Source organism: Nicotiana attenuata, unplaced genomic scaffold, assembly GCF_001879085.1.
Source record: "Nicotiana attenuata strain UT unplaced genomic scaffold, NIATTr2, whole genome shotgun sequence".
Lineage (NCBI taxonomy): Eukaryota > Viridiplantae > Streptophyta > Magnoliopsida > Solanales > Solanaceae > Nicotiana > Nicotiana attenuata.
The window spans coordinates 146,505-153,072 of NW_017670369.1; positions in this window are offsets into that span (position 1 = coordinate 146,505).

Sequence of the window (6,568 nt, forward strand, 5' to 3'; positions counted from 1 at the left end):
AAGGAGGAGCCCTTTTGGGGGTGAGTTATAATGAAAAAAATCGGCCTAGCACCTATATATACTAAACCCACTGCCTCAATGTGGGCCGTATTGTTGTACGGGCCGTAACTAGCACAGTACTTCTCTGATTTGTGAACTGTCTGTTGCATTAGAAAGAAGACTCTCTGAAATTGAATTTAGATTGGTTTTGCATCCCACAATTCCTTATATACTAGAATATATACCTCTGCCAAGTTGGTCCAATAATCCTATTCGAAATTCGACCTTCCCTTACCCAAGTTTCAACGAATTTAATTTTCTTTGATTCATTTGACCCCGAACTCATACGAAACTTTTGTAACACCAAGCTTTACGTTATTTTACTTATGACACATATGAGTGCAAAAATATGGGGTGTAACATCCTTCCCTCCTAAAGTTAGCTGGGCACCTCTGTCAGGTATAATAGAAACCGAAACTCCATGAAGTCGGACTATCTCTCTGATATATAATATGGCATAATCCTTAGATGAGTAGGTAGTTGACAAGTAGGAAATGAGTTGACTTTGCAAGTCTATCCACGATAACCTAAATGGAATCGAACTTTTGACGAGAACTAGGTAATCGTGTAATAAAATCCATGTTGATGGTTTCCCATTTCCATGTCGTAATCTCAATATTCTGAAGCAATCCTCCAGGTTTCTGATGCTCAACCTTAACTTGCTGATAATTTGGATACTGAGCGACAAATTTTGCGATCTTCTTCTTCATATTGTTCCACCAGTATATCTGCCGAAGGTCATGATACATCTTAGTAGAGCCAGGATGAATAGAATACCTGGACTGATGAATTTTGCGCCATAATTTGTCCTTGATGTCCTCCAACATCGGTCAGGCACAATCGGCCCTTATATTTAAGAACCCTATCATCTGATAGTTTGAACAACTGTTTCTTCTGAAAGATGATTCCTTATATTATTTTAACCAACTCTGGATCGTCAAATTGTTGTGCCTTTACTTTGGCCACTATATGATTCCGTGGCATTTTGGACTATAGTGCCCCCATCACTTGCATCAGGATATTGCACACTAAAACCAGCTAGTTGATACAAATCATTAGTCATCTCCAACTTGTCAACTCCCATATACCTTAATCTGCCCATAAACTTACGACTTAATACGTCAACTACAACATTCGCCTTGACAGGATGGTATATGATATCAACATCATTGTCTTTCAGCAACTCAAGCCATCTCTGCTATCTCAGATTCAATTCTTTCTGCCTGAAAATATATTGTAGGCTTTTACAAATCTACATGAACTCCATATACGCCATAACTTTAGAGTAAATATAACAACCGCTAACTCGAGATCATGCTTCGGGTAATTCTGCTCGTGCTTCCTCAGTTGTCTTGAAGCATATGTAATAACTTTGCCGTGCTGCATCAAAACATAACCCAATACAACTTTAGAAGCGTCACAATATACAACATAACCCTCTGATCCTTCAGGAAGTGCTAGAACATGTGCTGATGTTAATCGCTCTTCATCTCTTAGAAAGTCTTTTCACAAATATCTGACCACTGGAACTTAGCTGCCTTATGTGTCAGCTTTGTCAATGGAGCAACAATTGAAGAAATTCTCTACAAATCTTCGATAATAACTTGCCAAGCCCAAGAAACTATGAACCTCAGTAGGAGATGGGCCTCGACCAATTCTTCACTGACTCGATCTTCTTGCTATCAACTTTGATTGCCTCATCTAATACTATATGCCCAAGAAAGGACGCTGAGTTTCATCAGAACTCATATTTAGAAAACTTAGCATACAAATTACGATCCTGGAGTGTCGGTGACACCGCCCGCAAGTGATCCACATGCTCCGCCTCTGAGTAACAATATACAAGAGTATCATCGATAAACACGATTACAAAGATATCGAGAAACAACTTGAGCACCCGATTCATCAAATCCATAAAAGCTGCTGGTGCATTAGTAAGACCGAAGGATATAATAAGGAACTCATAATGATTGTATCTAGTCTTGAAAGCAGTCTTCAGAATATCTTAACCTTTAACTGATGGTATCCAAATCTAAGATCAATATTTGAGAAGTATTTGGCGCCCTGCAACTGATCAAACAATTTGTCGATCTTGGGAAGCAGATATTATTCCTCATAGTTACCTTGTTCAACTAACGGTAATCAATACAAATACTCAACGAACCATTCTTCTTATGAACTAATAATACTGGTGCACCCCACAGGGAAGTACTGGGCTTGATAAAGCCCTTTTCTAAGAGATCTTTCAACTGAGATTTCAATTTTAGCAAGGGCTATTCTGTACAGATAGATATAGGCTGGATGTTAGGAAGCACATCGATAGCGAAGTCAATTTCCCTTCCGGAAGGAATTCCTGGAAGTTCGTTAGGAAATACGTCAGGAATTCATTAACAAAAAGGGACAATCTGAAGAGTTGGAGGTTTCTCCCCCGCATCTTGCACCCGAACAAAGTGATCTATATACCCCTTCAAGATCATTTTCTGGGCCTTAAGGTAGGAAATAAACCTCCCCTTAGGCGCCGGAGAATTACCTTTCCATTTAATAACGGGCTCACCTGGAAAATTAAAGCGGACAACCTTCGTCCAACAATCTACATTGGCATAGCAAGAAGTCAACCAATCCATGCTCCTGACAACGTCAAAATCGGCCATCTCCAATTCATTTAGATCGATTAAAGTATGGCGATCATATATCATCACATTGGTGCCCCAATATACTCGCCTAATAATTTTGGATTTCACCCATAGGTGTAGATACTTCAGACGACTTACATAACAATTAAGGTTCTTTACAACACTTGTTAGTAACCAAAGGAGTAATATATGACAGAGTAGAACCTGGATCTATCTGAGCATACACTTTAAGGGAAAAGACAAATAGTATACCTGTAACCACATTCGAAGATGACTCTAGGTCTTGTCTACCTGACAAAGCATAAATGCGACGTTGGACCTGGAACTGCGGTGGTGCTCTGGCTACCGTATATAGGGGTGTGCATAAAATCTAAAAACCAAATTCTGAATCGAATCGAACCGAATTAATTTATCAATTTATTCGATATTTCGGTATTCTTTGGTATGCTTTTTTTCGGTATTTCGGTATTTTCGTATGGTATTCAGTATTGAGCTTTCGATATTTCGGTATACCAAAATACTGAAAGCTACACTGGCCAGCCCACCTTTATTAGGGTCAAATAGCTTATACTCTACCCGTGTGTTGGTGTCCTCCTCCTTGTACGTTTCCTACTTTTGTGTAAGTTTGTGGTTCTTATTAGTTTCGTTCACAGATCTGTTGTTATTTGCCACATTTCCTTATCATTTTAGAGAATTATGATGCAACATAATGTGCCATAAAATTGAAATTATGGCAATTTCTCACAAAGTAGAAACAAATAGGCAAATAGCTGATTTTATATGTTACACAAAAACCAAATACTTTATCAAAATGACTAAAGCAATAGTTTCAGGATGTTGGCTTGAGTGAACTTTGTGATTAGAAAATCACCCTTGAAATATAAAATCACCTTGGTATGATATCGAAACGTACCGAAACCATACCGAACCAAATAAGAAATTACCAAATCATACCGAACTACTTTGGTACGGTATTTGATATGCACAATTGATATAACGAATACCGAAGTACCGAATCGTAGTTATTAAATACCGTATTGAAGTACCGAACACCCACCCCTAACCAGATAAGATGGGCGTCTAGAGAAGTGTAGCCTGAACCCATCTCTGAAGTCTCCTGTATCACCCGTAGATCGAGCCCTCTTATGCCGACTCCTATCCCGCTCTCGATCAACCCGTTGCTGCCTCTTACGATGCTCTAAGTTCTGTACGTAGGCCTGGAACCGAGCGATATCCATATCCGGATTCAAAGAGGTCGTAACACATTCATTAACCAAGTATGTGGTCCCAAACCACCCACGAATCGATATACTTATCTCAGCTACAACTGTAGCAGCTTACCTAGCCAAGGAGTTAAAACTACATGCTATACTCCTGAACACTCATATTGCCATGCTCTAGAAGTAGAAACTTGTCTTGACTAACTCGGCGAAGCTCAACAAGCAAATACTACTGCAAGAATGCCTCTAAAAACTCCATCAATCCTATTGGTGGGGCACGGGCCCCCTAGACTACTCCCAAGTCTCATACCAAGTGGCGGCAACATCTTGCAACCTATAACAAACAAGTTTCACTGTCTCAGCATCGGTGGCATGCATAACTCGTAAGGTCTAGTGCATCCGATCCAGAAAATTCTGCGGGTCCGTATCTGAATCAGTCCCTGTGAATACCTAAAGGTCCAGGTTAATGAAATCCCAAACTCTCATGCTGGCTGATCTATCAGAAGTGCTAGGGGTCTGACGCGGAGCCTGAGAGGCCACTAGTTGAGTCAATAACTGAACAACACGACATATCCATATCCTGCTCAGGAGCAATTAGGTGAGGGACTAGGGGTATGTCATGCCCCGACCTTGGGTAGCGCCACTGACGCTCAACTAAGATATCCCAGTTAAGCAAGCCTACTTGATGCTTTTTACCCGACCTTACCCATGAATAACGTGAAGATGAATATCACGAGTTAGACAATGAAAGAGTAACATGGAAACACAAATTTCATTTTCTTTGGAAACCCCATTTACAATTCACAAAATACATTACACATTCGTATTTTAGAAGTGAAAACATGTGTTACAAGTACAACATTTCTAGTTTGGCTTTCCCAAACCAAAATACCACCCACACTATGTCTATAGTGCCTCTAATAGATACAAAAGAGAAATATGATAGTGCTGATAATAAGGCCCCGGCTATACCTCAAAATAATATACACGAGAAGCAAAAGACACAAGACCCCGATATGAAGTGGGGCTCACCAAGTTAGCTGAGAAGAGGGTGCACCACTATCACTAATCGATGCCACCTGTTGTGGAACCACTTGCATCCATTAAAGATGCAGCTTCCCCGGCAAAAGTGACGTTTGTACACATGGAATAGTACTAGTATATAAAGCTAAACATCATATCAAGAGTAACAGTACAAAAGCAGAGGAACATGAAATCAATGAGAAAACAAAATAATATCAGAACACCAAGTCAAGAGTGAGGTAAATCTTCAAGAAATAATCAATGTTTTAGATTGGGAGATCTTTAGCACCGATACACCACCGTGCTTATAGTACGGAGGTAAATCTTTAAGAAATAATCAATGTAAGGACTTAGAAAACACTTCTTCAATGTTTCTTCTGTAGGGAAATGATACCAAAAATAACAACAATAACAATAATACTGCAATAATATTATTTGTGAGCGAAAATACACCAACTGGCTTGAGTCGTGCTGGGCACTGTCCTAAGAAACTATTTCAGCAATGTGAAACGTTTCCCCGGGATTAAACAAGCCTATCTCTAATTAGATAGAGGATACAAAATTAAATATTACAAACCCAGCTAGCAAGTAGGAAAAGTAAATAAGAAAGGAAACAACCAATATATAATATTGGACAACAAAAAAAAGAAGGAAGGAGTGAAAGGAAAGGAGAGGAATGATGCTTGTTTTTGCTGATGATTTTTTCTTGTCAAATAAGAGCCTTTTTATAGTTGAAGTTGCATGAAACTTGGCTTTTGCATGGCAAAAACGTGGCTGAACATTTGCCACTTTTTAGTCTTCTTTTGCCACTAATCTTAGCCTTCTAGAAGGCCTAAAACACTTGTCTAAAGAGGCTTTAAAGTATTGCCACAGTCCCCCACTATTTTAAAGACTTTCAAAAATAAACTTACTGGATTTGTATGGTCCAAATGTAATATGTTTGGTGTCTTCTGGACTATGAACCAAACTTAGACCAATAAAATTTAACTCACAGAATTACTGGTGAAATATAATATTTCTATGAACCAATAATTCTTATTGTAAGTCAGAGATTTTATCAATCACATTTTGACCCCCGGTAATTTTGCCGTTCAACGCGGTTTTGCGCCCAATAGGCCATGCGCGTGCCTGGTTATTCATGAGAGCTTTAGAGACTAGGCCAAAATCTCATAGGAGAGGCCCACTCCACTCTCATATAGGTAAATTCATCAAATTTATACTGCTTTTAAATATACCATCCATAAGGACTATGAATTTCATTAAGAGTTATAACTCAGCCTCTCAATTAGTAGCAGTCAAGCACTCTCTTTTAGTGCATCAGTGCCAATATTGACTTGTTATTACCCATATGAACCTACTTCATGGGATCTCCAATCACATAGGTTGGGTTACCATCTCTATTGACAACATGCCGGCCTTAACCCCATCTCTTTTGAGGTTTGAAGAATTAATTTTCTTCCCACGGGTTTAGTCAGAGGATCGGCCAAATTAACTTCTGATTTCACATAATCAATGGAAATTATTCCATCTCTCAGCAGCTGCTTTATGACATCATGTCTCAATTTCATGTGTCTACTTTTACAATTATAAGATTTATTCTTTGCTATAGCTATTGCCGCTTGGCAATCACAGTGTATGAACACAGGAGGTAAA